Below are 20,419 nucleotides of genomic sequence, written 5' to 3'. Positions count from 1 at the left end.
GCAATGGGGCGGGGGCGGGGAGGGCGGTCCCCGGAGCGAGGGGCCGGCCAGGGGCAATGGGGCGCGGGGCGGGGAGGGCGGTCCCCGGAGCGAGGGGCCGGCCAGGGGCAATGGGGCGGGGGCGGGGAGGGCGGTCCCGGGAGCGAGGGGCCGGCCAGGGGCAATGGGGCGGGGAGGGCGGTCCCCGGAGCGAGGGGCCGGCCAGGGGCAATGGGGCGCGGGGCGGGGAGGGCGGTCCCCGGAGCGAGGGGCCGGCCAGGGGCAATGGGGCGGGGGCGGGGAGGGCGGTCCCGGGAGCGAGGGGCCGGCCAGGGGCAATGGGGCGGGGAGGGCGGTCCCCGGAGCGAGGGGCTGGCCAGGGGCAATGGGGCGGGGAGGGCGGTCCCCGGAGCTAGGGGCCGGCCAGGGGCAATGGGGCGGGGGCGGGGAGGGCGGTCCCCGGAGCGAGGGGCCGGCCAGGGGCAATGGGGCGGGGGCGGGGAGGGCGGTCCCCGGAGCGAGGGGCCGGCCAGGGGCAATGGGGCGGGGGCGGGGAGGGCGGTCCCCGGAGCGAGGGGCCGGCCAGGGGCAATGGGGCGGGGGCGGGGAGGGCGGTCCCCGGAGCGAGGGGCCGGCCAGGGGCAATGGGGCGGGGGCGGGGAGGGCGGTCCCCGGAGCGAGGGGCCGGCCAGGGGCAATGGGGCGCGGGGCGGGGAGGGCGGTCCCCGGAGCGAGGGGCCGGCCAGGGGCAATGGGGCGCGGGGCGGGGAGGGCGGTCCCGGGAGCGAGGGGCCGGCCAGGGGCAATGGGGCGGGGAGGGCGGTCCCCGGAGCGAGGGGCCGGCCAGGGGCAATGGGGCGGGGGCGGGGAGGGCGGTCCCCGGAGCGAGGGGCCGGCCAGGGGCAATGGGGCGCGGGGCGGGGAGGGCGGTCCCCGGAGCGAGGGGCCGGCCAGGGGCAATGGGGCGGGGAGGGCGGTCCCCGGAGCGAGGGGCCGGCCAGGGGCAATGGGGCGCGGGGCGGGGAGGGCGGTCCCCGGAGCGAGGGGCCGGCCAGGGGCAATGGGGCGGGGGCGGGGAGGGCGGTCCCCGGAGCGAGGGGCCGGCCAGGGGCAATGGGGCGGGGGCGGGGAGGGCGGTCCCCGGAGCGAGGGGCTGGCCAGGGGCAATGGGGCGCGGGGCGGGGAGGGCGGTCCCCGGAGCGAGGGGCCGGCCAGGGGCAATGGGGCGGGGGCGGGGAGGGCGGTCCCCGGAGCGAGGGGCCGGCCAGGGGCAATGGGGCGGGGGCGGGGAGGGCGGTCCCCGGAGCGAGGGGCTGGCCAGGGGCAATGGGGCATGGCAGGGGCGGCCCCGCTCCGCCCAATGCGAGGGCCGACGCACAGTGGCCCACCCGGCCCTGTAATGCCAGCGTGACCCTTCCCCTCGGGGATGGGCCTATGCCACACCGCACAGCCCCCCTGCCCAACACCCCCCCGACTCCCTATGGCCAGAGCCACCCCAGACCCACTATGCCCATCACCCCCCCCCGAGACCCTCCCACAAATGCACAGCGCCCTGCACAACACCACCCCTGCCCGCAGCCCCACCACAACTGCCCAGCACCCCCCGTCACTGAACCCCCACTCCCTAGTGCCCCAGCACACACAGATCCTCCCCGCCCCTTCACAGCCCAGCGCCCCCCCCAGACCCACCCCCTAAGCCTTGCCTCCCGGCCGCACTCACTGGCCCTGCTGGAATCGCTCTGCCCCCCCCGGGGAGTGATGCGATCAGCCAGGCCAGGACCTGCCCCGGCCGGGGTCCCTCAAGATGCACTTGCCTGGAGGGGCCCAGCCAAGCCCCCCACATTGCCCCACACCCACACCTGGCTGAGACTGGCCAGGCTTCTGCACCAGTCCCAGGTGGCTCAGCTCCGGGGAGACAGGTGGGGCCCCACAGGTGGTGGGAAGCAGAGACTGCCCAGAGCGGGAGGCGCGCTGGGGTCCGGCCAGGGGGCTGAGAGGAGCCGGGGCTGGGGCCAGGAGGTGGAGAGGAGCCCTCAGCCAGCTGGCGGGCAGGCCAAGAGGAGCAAGTGGTGGGCGGGGGGAGCCAGAGGGCTCTCGGGGTGCAGTGCAAGGGGAGCAGGCTGGGGCCCCTTCTGAGCATGGGCCTGGCTCCCTGGAGCCACTGGAAACCTGGCACTGTATAAAATAACGAATATATTGAACTCCTACGTTTGTACAGATTAGACTTTAGACAAATATTTTCCTATGCAGTCATAAAAAGAATTAAGTCAGTCAAGTCACCGAAGAGATCCAAGCATTTTCTAAACAAAAGAGTTGATCGTAAAATCCCTCATTCCGTGCCCACAAAAACTTTATAGAGGCCAACAGTATCGGCAGAATGATGCCAAAAATATGCCATGATACTTTCCTTCAAACATCATTGTCAAGGGTCCCTCCCCACTCTGAACTCTAGGGTACAGATGTGGGGACCTGCATGAAAGACCCCCTAAACTTATCAGCTTAGGTTAAAACTTCCCCAAGGTACAAACTTTGCCCTGTCCTTGAACCCTAGGCTGACACCACCAAGCATTTTAAACAAAGAACAGGGAAAGAGCCCACTTGGAGACGTCTCCCCCCCCCCAAATATCCCCCAAGCCCTACATACCCCCTTTCCTGGGGAAGGCTTGATAAAAATCCTCACCAATTGGTACAGGTGAACACAGGCCCAAGCCCTTGGATCTTAAGAACAAATGAAAAATCAATCAGGTTCTTAAAAGAAGAATTTTAATTAAAGAAAAGGTAAAAGAATCGCCTCTGTAAAACCAGGATGGTAAATACCTTACAGGGAAACCAGATTCAAAACACAGAGAATCCCTCTAGGCAAAACCTTAAGTTACAAAAAGACAAAAAACAGGAATCTACGTTCCCTCCAACACAGCTTATTTACCAGCCATTAAACAAAAGGAAATCTTTTCCATTTTCTAGCATTTCTAGCTAGATTACTTACTAATTTAACAGTTGTAAGGCTGGATTCTTGATCTGTTCCCGGCAAAAGCATCCCAGAGACAGAAAGAGCCTTTGTTTCCCCCCTCGGATTTGAAAGTATCTTGTCTCCTCATTGGTCATTTTGGTCAGGTGCCAGTGAGGTTACCTTAGCTTCTTAACCCTTCACAGGTAAAAGGGTTTTGCCTCTGGCTAGGAGGGATTTAAAGGTGGTTACCCTTCCCTTGATATTTATGACAATCATCGTTAGAAATTATTTTTAAACATTCCAAAACAGGATCTGATGTGAATTAGAAATAGATCAGAGTTGCCCTCTTAGTCTGATTGGGACTGGAACTTTGCCCAGGTTCTGGTGTTCTCGAGCTAATCAGATCCATTTCTGATATAATTTTATTATTAATGTGTGTTGCAACATTTAAAAACTTCCTCTGGGGGGCCTGCTCATGCCACACCCCAGAATGAGCAGGCCCCCCAGAGGTCCACTTTTTGTATGACTCTTTTTTGAGTTTCAGGTCAAAAAGGTTGAAATGTTCCTTTTGACCTTTCAGAATGGATTGGTTCACGTTTTGGTTTCAAAAGGCCTTTACCTCACATACCCTCCTCCCCACCCCATAGACATTTCCTTGGCCACAAGGGCCCGTCCCAGCCACCGTCTTCTCCTGACTCCCTCTCTGGGTTTTCCGTGGCTCAGCCCTTCGTCCAAGTCACCCCAGGGATCTTGTGAGGACCGCCCCAGGTCACGTGGTGGAGAAGGGACGGAGGGATGTGTGGCTTGCCAGCAGGGAGGGTAAGGAGTGGTTACGGGGTGGGAGGATGGGGGTCCAAGGCCTGGAGGAAGAAGAGGGTAAGGCTGGTGGGGGTGAGGGGCAATGGCTGGGTTTGTCTGCTTTTTTGCCCCTTGGAGGTGGCGACCCTACCTAACAAGCATTGTTAACTTGCTACAATTCTCAAACATAGAGGGAAGCTCACGCGCTCGTCGTAGCCTGGCCGTGGGCCTGGGACTTCGGCTTTGGAAATCGTGGCCCTAATAGTCTATTGCTGCTGGCTCGGCGTCTGCCCGGGCTCTGAGGCTGCGGCCGCCCGACTTTAACTTCTCAAGGAGGCCCTGGAGTTCCCCCGCGGCCAGGAATCTCATGCCAGCCTCGCCTCCCGGGCTCATAGTGGGTAGGATGTGCTGAACGACCTCTCCGAGGACGTTGGCTAGCTCCTCATAGATCAGCAGGTCCTCGGTGAGCCTCTTAGCCACGCAGACCTTCCCTGCTAGCCCGTTCATGAAGGTAACACATTTCCGCAGCCCGTTCTGCAGGGCGACGATCTTGCCCTGGAGCACGGCCAACGCCTGCCGCTCCGCGTCGATCTGAGCCAGGCGCGGCTCGTTGGCCGCGATCTCGGCCTCCACCCGCCGCTCCTCCTCCTCGTGGCTGCGGACGTCTGCTGAGAACCTGGCCGCTTTGTTCGTGTGAACGGCATCCTGGGCCTCGCCTGCGGCTTTATTGGCGGCATCCAAAGCTACCTGCCCACAGCCGACCATGATGGAGCCTGGGGGAAGCGAATGTCATTAGTTCTGGGATAGCGATTTGTACTGGTATTAAACGAGCGCTTGGAGGCCCCGACCGAGATCGGGTCTGCCCATCACCCCAGGCCCTGCACAGCCCCCCCCGACCGAGATCAGGTCTGCCCATCCCCCCAGGCCCTGCACAGACACCCCCCACCCCCGACCGAGATCGGGTCTGCCCATCGCGCCAGGCCCTGTACAGACCCCCCCCCCCATGACAGAGATCGGGTCTGCCCATCACCCCAGGCCCTGCACAGACCCCCCCGACCGAGATCAGGTCTGCCCATCCCCCCAGGCCCTGCACAGACACCCCCCACCCCCGACCGAGATCAGGTCTGCCCATCACGCCAGACCCTGTACAGACCCCCCCCCCGCCCCCGCCTGAGATCGGGTCTGCCCATCGCGCCAGGCCCTGCACAGGACCCCCCCCCGACTGAGATCGGGGGTCTGCCCATCACGCCAGACCCTGTAAGACCCCCCCCCCATGACAGAGATCGGGTCTGCCCATCCACCCAGGCCCTGCACAGACCCCCCCCCCCGACTGAGATCGGGTCTGCCCATCGCGCCAGGCCCTGTACAGACCCCCCCCCGACCAAGTCTGGAGCCCTGTCCACCGGGGCTGCGCAGATACCTTCCCCCTCCCCCCAAACAGAGCTCAGGGCCCCCATCATGCCGGGTGCTGCATGGACCCCCCAACAAAGACTGGGGCCCAAGCGCTGCATATGTGGAGTGGGGTCCCCTAGCTAGTAGCAAACTCCAACCCCCTCCCTTGCTGTGGGGTGCAGACCCCTCCAGCAGCCTGCGGGGAGACGGGCATTCCCCCAGGACTCACCCCCCAGCCACTCACAGTCCCACGGCCCCCCCCAGCAGCCCCAGCCTGGGGCCTCCTTCCTTTCGGGCCCGGTGCTCCTCACACACGGCCTGGGCTCGTGCCCTCCCCAGTGACCCATGCAGCCCCTTCCCCCCCCCCACCTGCCCCCAGAGGTGGGGGCAGCATGGCCAGGTATCCAGCCAGAGCCCTGTGGGGAGTCTCCTGTGTGCTCCCCCCCGGCAGGGCACCGGGGCAGGGCAGCTTCCACAGCCCGGCTGCTGCTCCGGGCAGTGGAGGGTGCCACACCCAGACCCCGAACGGGATCAAGGCCCCGTTGGCCAGTGCTGCCCAGAAGCCAGGCCAAGGTGCTGACGAGCTAAACAGGAATAAATGGGCTGGGATTTGAGAGAACCAGAGTCTATTTCTGGCTCTGCCAGGGCCCCACTCGGTCACCTTGAGCCAGCTGCTGCCCCGCTCTGTGCCTCAGTTTCCCCACCTGTACAACATGGGTAATGACACCCCCCTCCTTTGTGAAGCACTTGAGCTCTGAGGTGGGAAAGAGCTAGATAAGAGCCAGGAATGGTTTGGATTAAACAAGGCCCAAGGTTTTACATTGCTGACTACACGGCAATAAATTATTTGAAATCACGTGGTTCTTAAGTGTGTGGTGAATATGTGGTTATGGGACCTTTCTATTCATGGAACCCATCCACCTATCCCCACACTCCCCTCTCTCCATCCATTTCTCCATCCATCCCCATACACCCCCCCCATCCATCCATCCCCACACCCTGCCCTCCATCCATTCCTCAATTTCCATACACCACATCCATCCATCCATCCCCACACACACCCCCATCCATCCCCATACACCCCCTCTCCCTCCGTCCATCCCCACACCCCGCCCTCCATCCAGTCATCAATTTCCATACACCACATCCATCCATCCATCCCCACACACACCCCTCTCCATCCTTCCATCCTCATACACCCCTCTCTCATCCATCCATCCATCTAGCCTCACACACCTCTCTTTCCATCCATCCATCAATTCCCACACACTCCCCCCATCCATCTATCCCTCTCTCCATCCATCCCCACACACCCTCTCTCCATCCATCCCCCCACACCCATCTCTGCCTCCATCCATCCCAATACACCTCCCCCATCCATCCATCGCCATTCACCCCCCTCTCGCTCCATGCATCTGCATACACCCCCCCATCCATCCCCATATAGCCCCATCTCTCCAAGCCCATACACCCCCTCTATCTATCCATCCATCCATCTTCATACAACCCATCTATCTCTCCCCCTACACATCCATCTGTGTATCTACTCGCTTGGAGGCCTCTTTGTATTCCCTCCCCCTAGTGTAGGACCCACCCAGCTGGATGGTGGATAAGATCCCCTTCTACCACATACAAAACATTTGGCCTGAGCCAAGAAATGAGCCATCTCTAAAGAAGAGGGAATTGTGCTCTCGGTGTCCTGCTGAAACTGCAAACCGGGCTGGGTGACCCAGTCTGAGAACCTGCCAATGTACTTTGTACAGAACAAAACATCCCATGAGAGAGAATCAGAACCACTGCCCCAGAGGGGAAAGGCCCCATGCCCCATTCCCTGCACCCCTGAGCCAGCCATTCCCCATCCCTGGGGCTGGATCGGAGCCAGCGTGCCCTAGAGGGGATAGACCCCCATCCCATTCACCAGCCCTCTTATGCTTGCCAGTTTCTGGCTGGTTCTCCATGCTCAGTACAGACTTGAAGAGCGAGAACTACTGGAAAGGGGATTAAGTGGCCCCATCCTATCGTGCCAGTGGATGGACGGCCTCTCCAAGTCCTAAATCCCTGGTAGCAACTGCGAAGTGTGTGCGATAAGGCGCCATGAGGCAGTAAGCTACAAACAGCACAAGCCACTCACCCGCAATTGTCCCCAGGAGAGGAATAAACATCAGCCCGATGCCGACATCTCGTTGCAGTCGGTTGCGTTCTGCTTCCTCTCGTTGTCTCTGCAGCTCGGCCTGCATTTCTCCGAGGTGTCTGTTGGCCCTTTCCAGCATCTCTCTGGCCTCTCTTTCTGACCTGCGGCAAGAGCCCAGCTGGATCCTTAAGCGCTCGAGGTTCCCTTTCTTTTCCTCTTGCTCATCCTGCAGGTTTTTCTTCTTCACTACTAACTCCTCGGTTGTGGCATCTACCGACTCCAGCTGCCTTCCCAGCTCCTCTTCTGCTGCTGACATCTCTCGGGAAGCTGCCTCGATTCGTCCCCGGATTTTCCCGTGTGCATTCGGATCTGCCTCGGCTTCAAGTAGGTGTTGGGTGAAACACACCAGTTCCCTCATCCCTGCCTCAAAACGGTCCCGGACGACCAGTTTATAACCCTCATCTCGCCCAGAGCAAGTCGAAAGAGCCATGGGGAGCTGCCACAAGATGATATCCTGCCTGCAAGAACAAAATAACTCTGAGCATCGCAGACAGATGTTGGGTCCAGCTGTTAGCAGAGGACAGCTGTTATCCAATCTGTGCACGGTTACACCTGGGCAAGTACAGAACAACTCCACGGGTGCAGCAGGGTCGCTCCAGATTCACACTGGTGACCGAGATCAGAATCCAGCCCTGACTCCATTGAAGGCAGGGGGATCACTCTGGATTCACACTGGTGACTGAGATCAGAATCCAGCCCTGACTCCATTGAGGGCAGGGGGATCACTCTGGATTCACACTGGTAACTGAGATCAGAATCCAGCCCTGACTCCATTGAGGGCAGGGGGATCACTCTGGATTCACACTGGGTCACTGAGATCAGAATCTGGCCCTTTATCGTTATTTGATTCCTCACAAATGGAAAAGTTCTGTGGCCTCTTCAGGTCCACAGGATCTTCTAGTAGACAGACTGATTCCTTCCTTGCATTGCAAGTCCGCACCTCGCCTTTCCCCTGCCGATCTGAAATTCAAGGCGCGTCAGCTCCAATAAGCAGGGACACGTCTGTAATGTAAACGTTTTCAGTGGGAAAGGGCCTCACGTAACCACAGAACAAAGGAGGGCCCTGATTCCTCGCCGTGTTCCTAGTTTAACATGGAGGTGACTTCGTGTTACCAGTTCTCATGGGAGGTTTTAACCTTGGTGACTGGAGAATGTGATTTTTTCATACCCAGCCCCCCCGGCCTTTGACTGTCTTCCCTGCACCACAGGGGTTTTGGGGTACGGGTGGGGTGGGGTGAGCAGCTCCCTGCCCCAGGTGGGGGGGGGCGGGTGGTGGATCCAGGGTGCAGGTCTGGGGCTCTACTGATGTAAGGCAGGGGCAGATGCGAGGGCCGGGTGCTGGCAATTAATTGATGTGGCAGCTTCAACAACCTCTGCAATTACCCTTAGGTTAACGAACCGGCTGATGGTGCCATTGGCATCTTCCAGCATAACCGCACCCCAGCTCCGCTCTGCCCATCGCCTCAGTGGAGGGGAACGTGCTGACACCCTGAAGGACGGGTCTCCCAGCGAGAAAGGAATGGTGGGGGAAAGGAAGTAAATGAGCCCCTGGCGTGGGTGGCAAAGGGGGCATACAGATGCCACGACGAGGGGGGAATGAGGGACTCTGGGATCGGCGGAAAGAAGGCACACCGAGCCCCTGGCATGAGTACTCCTAGGGGAATTCTGTGCCAAAAAATTGAAAATTCTGCACAGTTCTGCATATTTTATCTGACAAAGGAACACCGTATAATCACACCAGTTTCAATTATTTTGGTAATTCATTTCAAAACCCCTGTCAGCAAGTCTGTCTGTCTGTCTGTCTCCAAACAACAAAAAAGGATTCCCCCAGGAGAAGAGAGTTAAAAAAAAAACCCTATGACCACCCAGTTCCTGTTTCTCTGTTATGCTTTTGTTGGGCACCTCAGTCTGGGTGCATCATGCATGGTAGCTGGGCACATCCCTGCCCCTCCGGTCTATTACTCGATTCTTGTTTTTTCATCCTGTCCCCATAGAGAGGTTCCCAAACAGAGGACACTGCAGGAGGGATGGAGAGGTAGAAAGGGGCTACAGTTAGGGGGCACTGGAGGGGAGTATTTGGGGGGTGCTGAAGGGTGTGTACGTATACTGGAAGGGGGTATTTGGGGGGGTGCAGGAGGAGGCTGCGTCAGGCCTCCCTCTGCCCAGACACCATACACCATTCCCTCTGAGCCCAGGGATCCAGCGGCAGACACAGCCTGATGCTGGCCAGACCAGGGTGGATGGAGTTTCCCGATTTCAGTGCTGAGCTGTGCAGAGTTGATGGTGCGCAGGGCTCCATCCCCGCTGGGCTGGGCACTCTGCTCACGGCGGGACACGCCGCCTCCTTCCTTCAGGGCATGCCGGGAACAGCCGCTGCCGGGAACCCTCCGGCTCCCGCTCCTCTCCGCAGTGCCCTCTATTTGTGGGGAGCCAGACTCCGCTGGGTCCAGCGGTCCCTAATGGCGGCCAGGAGCTCTGCAGCGCCAATTCTGCAGAGAACAATGAAATTCTGCGCAGAGCGTTAATTCTGCAGTCCTCGACTAAATAACGACGACGAGAGGCTCCTGAATGCTAGTAAATGCCCGAGGCTTTATTGGAAGTGCTCAGCGCTGCGTCATCGCAAAGCAGGAAATCCAGGGACCGACTGGGCCACTCACACGGGACGGTCGGTTCATTGCCAGGTGTGCATAGTGAACTGCCATCTGGCTGAATCCCCCCTGCGCCTCGGGGGAGCTACTCAGAGTAAGTGAGGCCGCTACGCCAGCTTCTGATTTCCTCCCACCTGTCAGGAGGAACCCTGCGCCCATCGAAATCAAAGGGAGCTTTGCCTCACCCTTAGTGGGCACAAGGTGGGCCCTCCTCAGGCCGTACCCCTGCGGGCCAGGTTTCTGAAAGGCTTTAAGTATCTAACAGTGCAGATGGGGACCTAGGGGGACTCTCAAAAGTGCCAAAGCTGGTTAGGTGCCTAACTCCCCTTGCAATCCACTAGGTGCCTAATTCCCCTTGCAATCCAATTTAAGATCCCCCAGGTGCCAATCATAGAATATAAGGGTTGGAAGGGACCTGCACCATTAGGTGACTAAATCCCTTGAACACCTGGCCCTGTGAGTCTAGCAAGTGCTATGGCCCCATCTTGCAGATGTGAGGCCCAGAGAGTGGGGAAGTGACTTGCCCTTCAGCTAACAAAGTGAGGCACAGGAAAGACTGACTGGAACCCAGGAGTCCTGGCTCCCAGCCCCCTCCACCCCCCTCTGTCAACGCAAATCTCTCCTGGGTTACTGAAGGTGGAATTTGCTCTCCAGCGCAAGTAGCGGGAGCTCTGTCGCTTGTGATGTTTCTAAAATCTATAAATCCTGCTTCATAGAGAATGGGCATTTTCCTCATCTCCCCCCTCCGTGAATCTCTCTGTAGGTTCTTATCAGGGCCAACTACTACCTAAGTGTCTCACCTCCCCCCGTACCCTGTGGCTGAGATGGGGTAACGATACATCCCTGTCTTACAGATGTGAAGCCCAAGCACAGAGAAATAAAGTGACTTGCCCAGGGTCACAAAGGACAGCGTGTGGCAGAGCAAAGACTAGAACCAGCGTGTGCCGGGTCCTCGCGCAGCACCTTGACTGCAAAGCTGGCCTTTCTCAAGCTCGGGTCTTGCAAAGCAAAGGTCATATTTGGAGCGAAGCGAGGTGGGGCTATGATTGGTTGATTAGGGAGACTCCCCATAGCATGAGCCAGTAGCTCGGACCCCACCAATGCATCCATCTACTCAAATAGGTCTTCTTCCTCCACGGTCAGCTCCTTCATCCCCTGTTTCACCGCTCCCTCAATTGCCTTCTGTTCTTCCACGCTCACGGGGGGTAGCACAGCCTTCAGCTCTCTGTCGATCGTCTCCACCCTGGCCTCGACACTCCTATCAAACTCCTTTTTCTTCTCGATCACCATGTCGTAGATGGCTTGGCGGGCCTCTTTGCAACCTTTCTGTAATGCCTCCCGCTCAGACTTGAAGCTCGGGTCGGAAGGTTCCATGGCGATCAGTCGCCCCAGGCTGCTCACGCGATCCATCAGGTAATTATTGGACACTTCGGTGTAGGTCTCAGAGATCATGTGCACCAGGTGGGCCACGTTGGAAGCGTTGAACGCCTGGGTGTAGATGGTGTCTATCACGAAGGATTTGGAGGAATAATTTTCAATTTTCTGCACATCTGAGACAGAACTCACAAATTCCTTGATGTCCCGACTGAGGCAGGAATCAATGAGGCTGGAGATCATCTGGAAGAATCTCACCATCTTCTCCCACTGCTCCTTCACCCTCCCCAGGGCCTCCAGCCCTTTGATCAGCATCTTCCGTGCCATCTCAAAATCGATTTCTTGCACCTTGCATTTCTCCATGGTGCACATGATCTTCATCAGCTCATCATTCTGCCTCTTGAAGTTCTCAAAGCTCCTCTGATACTCATCCTGGGTCGACTTCAGCATCTCCCGGCTCTGCTCGACCTTCAAATGTGCATTTCGCAGGGCACTGGATCCTCCCGTTGAGCCTTGCTGACATTTAGCCACGTTCAGCGGCTTGGCGGTGAAGGCAGGAGATCCCACTGAGGATTTACTGTGTGAATCAAATTCTGATGCTGTTTGGTATAAGCGTTTGATCTCTTCAACGAGAGACTTCTCTTCTTCCTTTCCTTTGTTTTGGGACAAGGCCATCTTTTCCAGCTGTTCACAGATACGGAGGCCAGATGCGCAGATCTCTTGAGCTTGATTTTTTGGCTCACACATATTTTCCGTGTCTATGCTGCTCTTCGTCTTTAGGAAACTCTCTTTCAGCCAGTTGGTGTTAACTTCCTGAGTTTTCTCATTGACGACTTTCTTCATGTTGAGGCCATCGTGCTCATCGCTTAGCTCTTTGAGCTGCGTTGCAAACGTCAGTAGCATTTCTGACTTGGCAAAAATGCTGAGTGCCGGCATTATGCTTCCATGGTTGAATTCCTCTGGGCCAGCCGCTGCACTGGCTTTCATTTTCCCAGCTTGCATCTTGCCGTGTTTTCCCGTGAACATGCTTGTAAACCCATTGATAAAACTGGTCATTCCATCTGTAATATTCTCCACAACGGTCATGCCCACAGCATCCCACCCTGTGGGGATGGCTTTCATGGCTTCCTTGTACTGGTTAAAAGATTCATCGACCTGCTGCTTCATCTGGTTGTGATACTGTTCGGCCAGCTTCTGTGCCTCCTTGGCTGCTTTCTCCTTGATCTGTTCTTGCTGCAGGGCTATCTGGATGTCTTTCAGCTCATCCTCGTAACCTTTCTTGGCATTCAAACAGGCCTCCATCAGCTCCTGGATCAGGTAGATGACGTCTGAATACTTGTCCTTCACCGCCTGGGCTAAGTCTTTGCAGTCGTCTGCCACCGCCTTCATGTTCTTTAGGTGCGTCGGCAGCATGGCATTCACCATCTCCATGTCCTGGAACAGAATTTTAACAATCACCTTCATCCGTCCCGGGACGCTCATGGAGAGGAGTCTGATCTGGTCCATGTTGACGTGTGCGGTGTTGAAGGCTGCCCAGCCTTGGTTACTGACTTGACACAAGCAGGCCCTGAAGGATTCTGGGTATTTGATGTGCTTGAAGCCATCCTTAGGGGGGTTCTTATTGATGGAGAAGTCTCCCTGCCCTGCTGAAATGAAAACCAGCTGCCCCAGTATGGCGATGGAGATGGGGGCCGGCATGAGGAACTCCTCCCAGTTGGCATAGGACTTCATCCTCAACTCCGTCTCCTTCCGCACATCCTTGGCTTTGCTGACACTCAGCTGAGCTTTAACCAGCACCTGGGACTTTCTGTCTTCATCTGCCATTGGGCAGCCAGTAACCCTGAAAATATTATTAATTATTATTAAATGTGTATTTTAGAGTAGCACTCAGTTAGGAGAAAGGCTCCAGCGTGCTGGGAGTGGGACAAAGACCTAGGAAGATGTGATCCCTTCCCTAAAAGAGCTTACAAACTAAAAAACATGTACTAGTGGGTTAGCGCGGGGCGGGTGAGTCAGGACTCCTGGGTTCTCCCCCCTGCTCTGGGAGGGGAGGGGCGTCTAAGGCGTTAGAGTGGGGGATGGGCTGGGACTCAGGATTCCTGGGTTCCATGTGTACAATGGGGCTAATAATCCGGCCTTTCTTTCTCTCTGTGGTACGTATCTGTCCCCATTTAGTGTAGTATCTGGGCGCCTCACACTCTCTAATGTTTTACCCTCGTACCCCTCAGGGAGGCAGGGCAGAGCTGTCTTCCCCATAGCAGGGATGGGAGAGCCTAAGCACCAGATGTTCAAAGGTGTCTAGGCACCTCACTCCCACTTAAATCAATGGGAGTTAGGCACCAGGGAGAAACCTGGCCCCAAGTCAGAACTGAATGTGGGTCTCGTCTAAAACTAGCTGCCTAACCACTGGCCCAGCTGCCTTCCTCTGCTATTGTCAAATTAGATTATAAACACTCGGGGGCAGGGACTGTCTCTCTCTCTCTGTGTCTGGGCAGCGCCCGGCCCAATGTTAGCTGCATATGACACATGTTCCAGAATGTGGTGTTGCACTTCTTCTTCCACAGCAACACTGTGGGTGCTGAAAAATTTAAAGTTCCTTTATGCTGAGAACAGTTGGAGACATCTGTTAATGTGTTGTGTTCAGGTTTGTTCTTTGCTTTTTTGTTTTAATTGGCTGGTTGACTTCCAAAGTGTCAACCTCTGAAACAACATTTGATGCCTGCATAGTTGACGTGTCTCAATAGCCATAAAGCCCACACACTTGTGAAGCTGCAACTGGAAAGCAGACTCAAGAGTAAAGTAAGAAGATCCATAGATGGGAATTGGAGTGTTTATGTTCCCAGCACACACTCTTTCTCTTTAATGGACCAGAGGAAGGTATCTGCGTAGATACTTTTAGCTGGGGTAGAGTAGATCTTCATCTCCCTGATCTTCAATGGTTGTGTATTACCCTCCTAAACCTAGGCCACAGTTGCACCATCCTCTCCTTCAAGAGAGTAGAACAGAATTAAGGGAGAGAGAGGGCAACAGCAGCATAGGGAAGCCTGGGCTGCCCTGTCCATGTGGGGAGTGGGACGGTAGGATCCCCTGCATTAGTAAGTTATCAAGGCACAGAAGGGATGGCAGTCGCAGCTAAACCTTCCTCCGTTCCTTTAAGAAAGGAGCAAAACAGACATTGTCCAGAAACATAACACAATCTCTTCTCTTACCAGCCTTCCAGTGACAGCTTAAAGGGCTAATTGACTATGTGGATATATGATTATCCACCAGAGGACAGTCAACATTCAGGTGATTGACTTTAGCAGTGTAGACTGTGTCCAGTTTTTTCACATACTTTCTGTATTTGTATTTCTAAGCCTCTGCTTTATTTTGCCTTCCACTATCAAATGCATGAAACTTTTTAACAACTTATTGAGCATCCTGATTTACACGGATAACGTACTATTTTGTAAACTTTAATATTTTTTTGTGACTGCAAGCAAACATTTTAGCATGATTCTACAGGTAACTTCATAAGTATTTATTACTCTGATTTTAACCTGGAAACAGTTGTTACTTTGACTATTTTTTTGGGGTGATTGGAAAAATATTATGGCAAATTCTAACTTTAAAAAAAAACAAAACAAAATGTTGTTTATAATGGTCACTGTATATTACTACGTCAGTGAAAGATTACAGTAAATACTTCAGCCAGTTAGGAACTATAAGCCCAGTAAGCTTGGTTCTCTGTCTTCCTTTTGGCATTCTAATAAAGCCTCATCTTTGGTTGCTTTTCTTGATGGTTTGTATTTAATAAGTTCTACAATTTTCTATAAATAAAAGTAAATGTTAATAGCCTATCTGTGTATTTTCTTGAAAGACCTAAATTAATATTCTCTGCTAGATCCCTGGTCCTTGGCTAGCATCCCTACTGTTTACAAACAGAGCCTACCATGAACATTAACACCAGGATTCACGCTGGTGTTCAAGTGAAGTTGCGCTTTGCATCAGAGATCTCGTCACTTGAACACCAGCGTGAATCCTGTTGTTAATGTATATATTTAAATAGCTCCTGTGCTCTGCTTAGTGTATTCCCATGTTCCTTGAAGTCTTTAAATCATGATTTGAGGACTTCAATAGCTCAGACAGAGGTGAGAAGTTTATTGCAGGGGTGGGTGGGTGAGATTCTGTGGCCTGCGTTGTGCAGGAGGCCAGACTAGATGATCATAATGGTCCCTTCTGACCTTAAAGTCTATGAATCTATGAAACGGGGCCCTGATCTCAGCTGGGGCAGGGACTGTCTCTCGCTGTGTGTCTGGGCAGCGCCTGGCACAAGGGGGCCCTGATCCCCGTTGGGGCCCATAGGTGCTCCTGTAATACAAACAGTTAATAATACTAAGGAATGAATGTGCTGAATGCAGGAGGCAGAAAGGGCTGCACTGAGAACTTGTCCGACTGGATCAGCTCTGGGAATATCATCTGCGTAGCGTCCGGTCTCCTCTCTCTGACAGCGGCCACCGTCACCTGCTTCAGAGGAAGGTGTAAGAACTAGGCAGTAGGAGACGCTGGATAATCTCCCTGCAGGGAACGTTCCCTCCTGACCTGCAGGAGCTGACGGTTGGTTTTCACGCTGAAACAGGAAGGTTAGAGCCTCACCAAATCCTGAGGGTTTGTTTCTTAATCCTCACTATTCGAATTCGTGGCTGGACTCCATTGCAAGTGTCCGAGCCTTCTTTTGAATCTTCTGGAGCGGTTGGGCCCTAGCTTGTCTTGTGGCAGGGAGTTCCACCGGACAAGTGTGCCTTGTGTGATCAGTCCATCTGTTGCTGTTCAGTTTCTTTGAATGTACATTTTATGCACTTACCCTCAAGTACACTTGCCTTCTTTTTTCCTTTCTATTTTTTAAACTATTTAGCTTGGTGCTACAGAATCAGTCTTGACATCCCAGGAGTCGTTTTCTCCAGAGACTGATCCACCCCAAGTTTATGATCGGACCAGGACAGGTCCTTCTCCTCACCACACATCATTTACCGCCCTCCACACACACACCAACGCCTGTGTCCTGAGTGTAACCGGTGCAGCGACGCTGCCTAAGTCTGCAGAAAGCCTGAGCCGATGGCTCTGCGAAGGAAGAGCTGCCCACGCACGTCAATGGGGCGATGACCCCTAAGCCCAAGGTAGAAACCATGATGTATTTCACTGCCCAGTAAAGCCCCGAGACAAGGGGGCCCCAGACTATGACAATCACCACATCTCATTTTGTCAGGACAAGTGGTGGCATCTGGGGGTACCACTGCTCACTGGTCTTATCTCCGTGGGCAGAAGATAATTCGTCCATCCACCTAGTACTGGCTACACGGGGACTTTCGGCGTCACTGCACTGGTGGGGAGGTGGATGTTTTTAGCCCAGACCAGCCCCGGCTCGGTGGTGCTGGAGTCACGGAGCTCCCTGCTACTCTCCATTAAGGAGCAGTTTGGGCCGGGACGCGGGAGAAGCTGGACTACGAAGTGCCCTGCTGGGATCCGGAGAGAGCCGGGTTATTCACCGCCCCGCTGGTCCCGATCCCCGACTGATTTGCCGGGTGAAAATTTCGTTAGGCCAGGGCTTTCTTTGTTTCTTTATAAAAAAACAACCAACCTCCCCCTCCCCTTCAACCTGCCCACGGGGGCAGAGAAAAGCCTTACCACGAACTGCCTAGCTGCGCCCGCTTGCTTCCTCCTGCCAGAGATGCTGGAACCCAGAGCCCGGCGCTGAGTGTAGACAGCAGTGACTGCGCCAGGCAGCTCCCCGGAGGGTCAATCAGCTCCGGGGAACCTGAGGTTTGTGTGGGATGGGTGAGATATTGCCTTTTAAGGGGCTGGGGAAGTGCAGGGACTGGACCCACTGGCTTTCAGACTCTCATCTCTCCCCGCAGGTTACACTAGCAGGGGGCAGGACGTTACAGCTGCTGAGCTCACCGCATCCGCCAGGGCTCCTGGACCCCTCCACGCCCCCCACAACCTCCCTGGGTTCCCCCCCTCCCGTACCTTCAGGGAACCCACTCCCCCCATGACAGGGGCTCTGTGCCCCCCACTGTCCCCTCCCCCCCCGTCAGAATCTCTTGTGCCCCACACTGCCTTTTCCCCCCATGCCGTTTCGCCCTGTCAGGAGCTCTGTACGCCCCCCATCCCATGGCCTGCCCCCCAACCCCCTCTGGTTTCGTTTCTGGCTCTGGCTCAGAGCTCAGTCACTGAGGGCGTCCACACGTTAAACTCAATTGGGATGATGAGCAAACAGCAAGCCCGGCTCTGCTCACCCTGTGAGGTGGCAATTAGGCCATCGACCCATCCTTCGCTCTACAGACCAGAGGGCTCTGCCCCCCCCCACGCTTCCCCCTTCGGATTGCCCCCCCAAAACCACTAGGCTTCTGCCCAGAGACGCCTCAAATGTTCCCTGAGAGCCTGGAGCCGATGGGCTGTGGTGTTTAAACGTAGCACGGCCAGAGAGAGAATGCTGGTGCTTCCCTAGCCCAGCCAAAACGGGGCAGAGCGGGGCTAGACTGAAGCTCCTTTGGGAAGCACCCTCCTGTATTCGATGATGTGTGGGGCAGCTGGTGCTGCTTAAGATTGGACTGCTAAAATTGTTTGCTTTAAATGCAATGGGGGGTTTCCTGCTCCTGCTGGCAGCCAAGGGGGATCTGTCAGGAAGCCTGAAATCTGAGACAGTCCCCCAAGAGCCAGCCGAGAATCAGGGGAGTTGAGCTGGCCCTTGCCAGCCTGGGGAGCAGTCTGTTTTCTCTCTCCTGGTTTTGCTTCTTGTGTGTTATCGTGCTTGAGTCTAAGCGCTGAAGCCAGGACACATTGCGACCTTCCAGGAAGAGTCTCGATGGGTTTAACCTCACTTGTGTGTGTGCGCACACGCACCAAGAAACATAACACCTCATAAAGAAACTTCTCCCGTGTTTCTCCACTGCATGACAGAGGCTCTCGCCCCCTGGAAATGGGAAAGCTGGGCTTTTTTCAGCTTTGTTTTTAAACCAGCAAGCCCCGAGGAAAGGTTATTTTAAGGGCAGAAGTTTCTGGGGAGTATCACGGATGTGAAAACCACACAGCAGCTAAAGCGTGTGAGTGTGATGAGCAAAGCCTCAAGTCATTTAGCAGAAATTACTTACCACTTATCACCATTCTCAGCACAGTCCTACTCCCTAATCACATTGTCTGACGCTCATAGGAATGGAAAGTATGATGAAGTTCTTCTTATGATCTGACTATTACATTCATGTTCAGAAACGTCAATACAGAAAATAAAACAAAGCCACCAACCACATCCCACCCCAGGCAGGACCCCATCTGGGGTATCACCAAACAGATACACCGCACAGTCAATGGGGACCCCCATCTTGAAAGAAATCTTCCGCGAACCCCCTCTTCTAGCCTTCAAACAACCCCCAGCCTCACCAAGCTGGTCATCAAAACAAATTCCCCACAGACCAGGACCCACCAGTCCAAAGTGGCCCTGGAACAGATGCAAAACCTACATGGATGGAGAGGGAGTGTACGGGGATGGATGGATGGAGAGAGGTAGGGATGGGGGTGTGTATGGGAAGTGAATGGATGGAGAGCGGGGTGTGAGGGATGGATGGAGGGAGAGAGGGGTGTGGGGGGGATGGATGGAGAGGGATGTATGCAATATATCGAGGAAGGGAGAGGGGGATATGGGAGGATGGACGGATGGGGGTGTATGGGAATTGATGAATGGATGTAAAGAGGTGTGTGTGGATGGAGGGAGGGATGTGTGTGGGGCTAGATGGATGGATGCAGTGAAGGGTGTGTGGGAATGGAGGGAGGCGTATGGATATAGATGGATGCATGGATTGAGGGGGGGTGTATGAGGATGGATGGAGAGGGGATGAATGAGGATGGAGGGCGGAAGAGGGATGTGTGTGGGGCGATCGATGGATGGAGAGGGGTGTGTGGGAATGGAGGGAGGGATGGGGGTGTGTATGGGAATTGAATGGATGGAGAGGGGGGTGTAATGGAGAGAGGGGAGTGTGGGGATGGATGGAGAGGTTCCATGAATAGAAATGTCCCATGACCACACATTCACCGCATACTTAAAAACCACGTGAATTTAAATAATTTCTTACCATGTTGGCAGCAAAGTAAAATCTTGGGCCTTGTTTAATCCTAACCATCCCTGGCTCTTATCTAGCTCTTTCCCGCTGCAGAGCTCAAAGCGCTTCACAGAGGAGGGGGGTGTCATTATCCATGTTGTACAGATGGGGAAACTGAGGCACAGAGGGGTGCAGTGACTGACCCAAAGTGACCCAGGAGGGACCTGGTAGAGCTGGGAATAGATCCGAGTTCTCTCAGGTCTCAGCCCATTTATTCCTGTTTAGCCCGTCAGTGCCTTGGCCTGGCGGTTAGACAAACACCAGCGCAAAAGGGCCTCGATCCCGTCTGGGGTCTGCGTGTGCCCCCACCCCACACACAGAGCAGAGCAGCTGCCCAGGCCCCCTGCTTGGGGGAGCACACAGGAGCCTCCCCACAGGGCTCTGGCTGGATACCTGGCCATGCTGCTCCCTCCCCTGGGGTGGGGAAGGGGCTGCGTGGGTCACTGGAGAGGGAACAGACGCAAAACCTGCAGCCGTAGCTCCACTGCTACAATGATCAACGCTCCCCCAATGCACCTTCCACGATCCACGGGTCCTACCCCTGCCTCTCACGGCGTAGGTACCTCGCCCAGGGCGCTAAATGCCCCAACGAGCACTAGGCGCTCTCAAATGAACTCACATGGGACAACGATAAAAGACAAAAAACACCTGCTCCCCTGTGGGTGACCCCATCGCATGGCGATCACTCCATATCTGACCTCTCCATACTCGTCCTCCAAGGAAACCAGCACAACGCTTTCCAAAGACGAGCCCAGGAGCTTACATCCCACACTGCTGGACGCAAACTCCCGGCCCGAACAGAGACGCTGGTTTGCGGTCTCCTTACAACAATCTGGAGCCCGCTACCCCGTTGCCCTAGGGCGGCAGATGGTTGAATTGCCCACTTCATCTTGCAAGGTGTGTTAACTCCTTACGCTAAACGATCTGCTCCCCCTTGGATTTAGCTGTGACGCCC

Source organism: Lepidochelys kempii, chromosome 14, assembly GCF_965140285.1.
Source record: "Lepidochelys kempii isolate rLepKem1 chromosome 14, rLepKem1.hap1, whole genome shotgun sequence".
Taxonomy (NCBI): Eukaryota; Metazoa; Chordata; order Testudines; family Cheloniidae; genus Lepidochelys; species Lepidochelys kempii.
Note: the sequence above shows the minus strand (reverse complement) of the source record.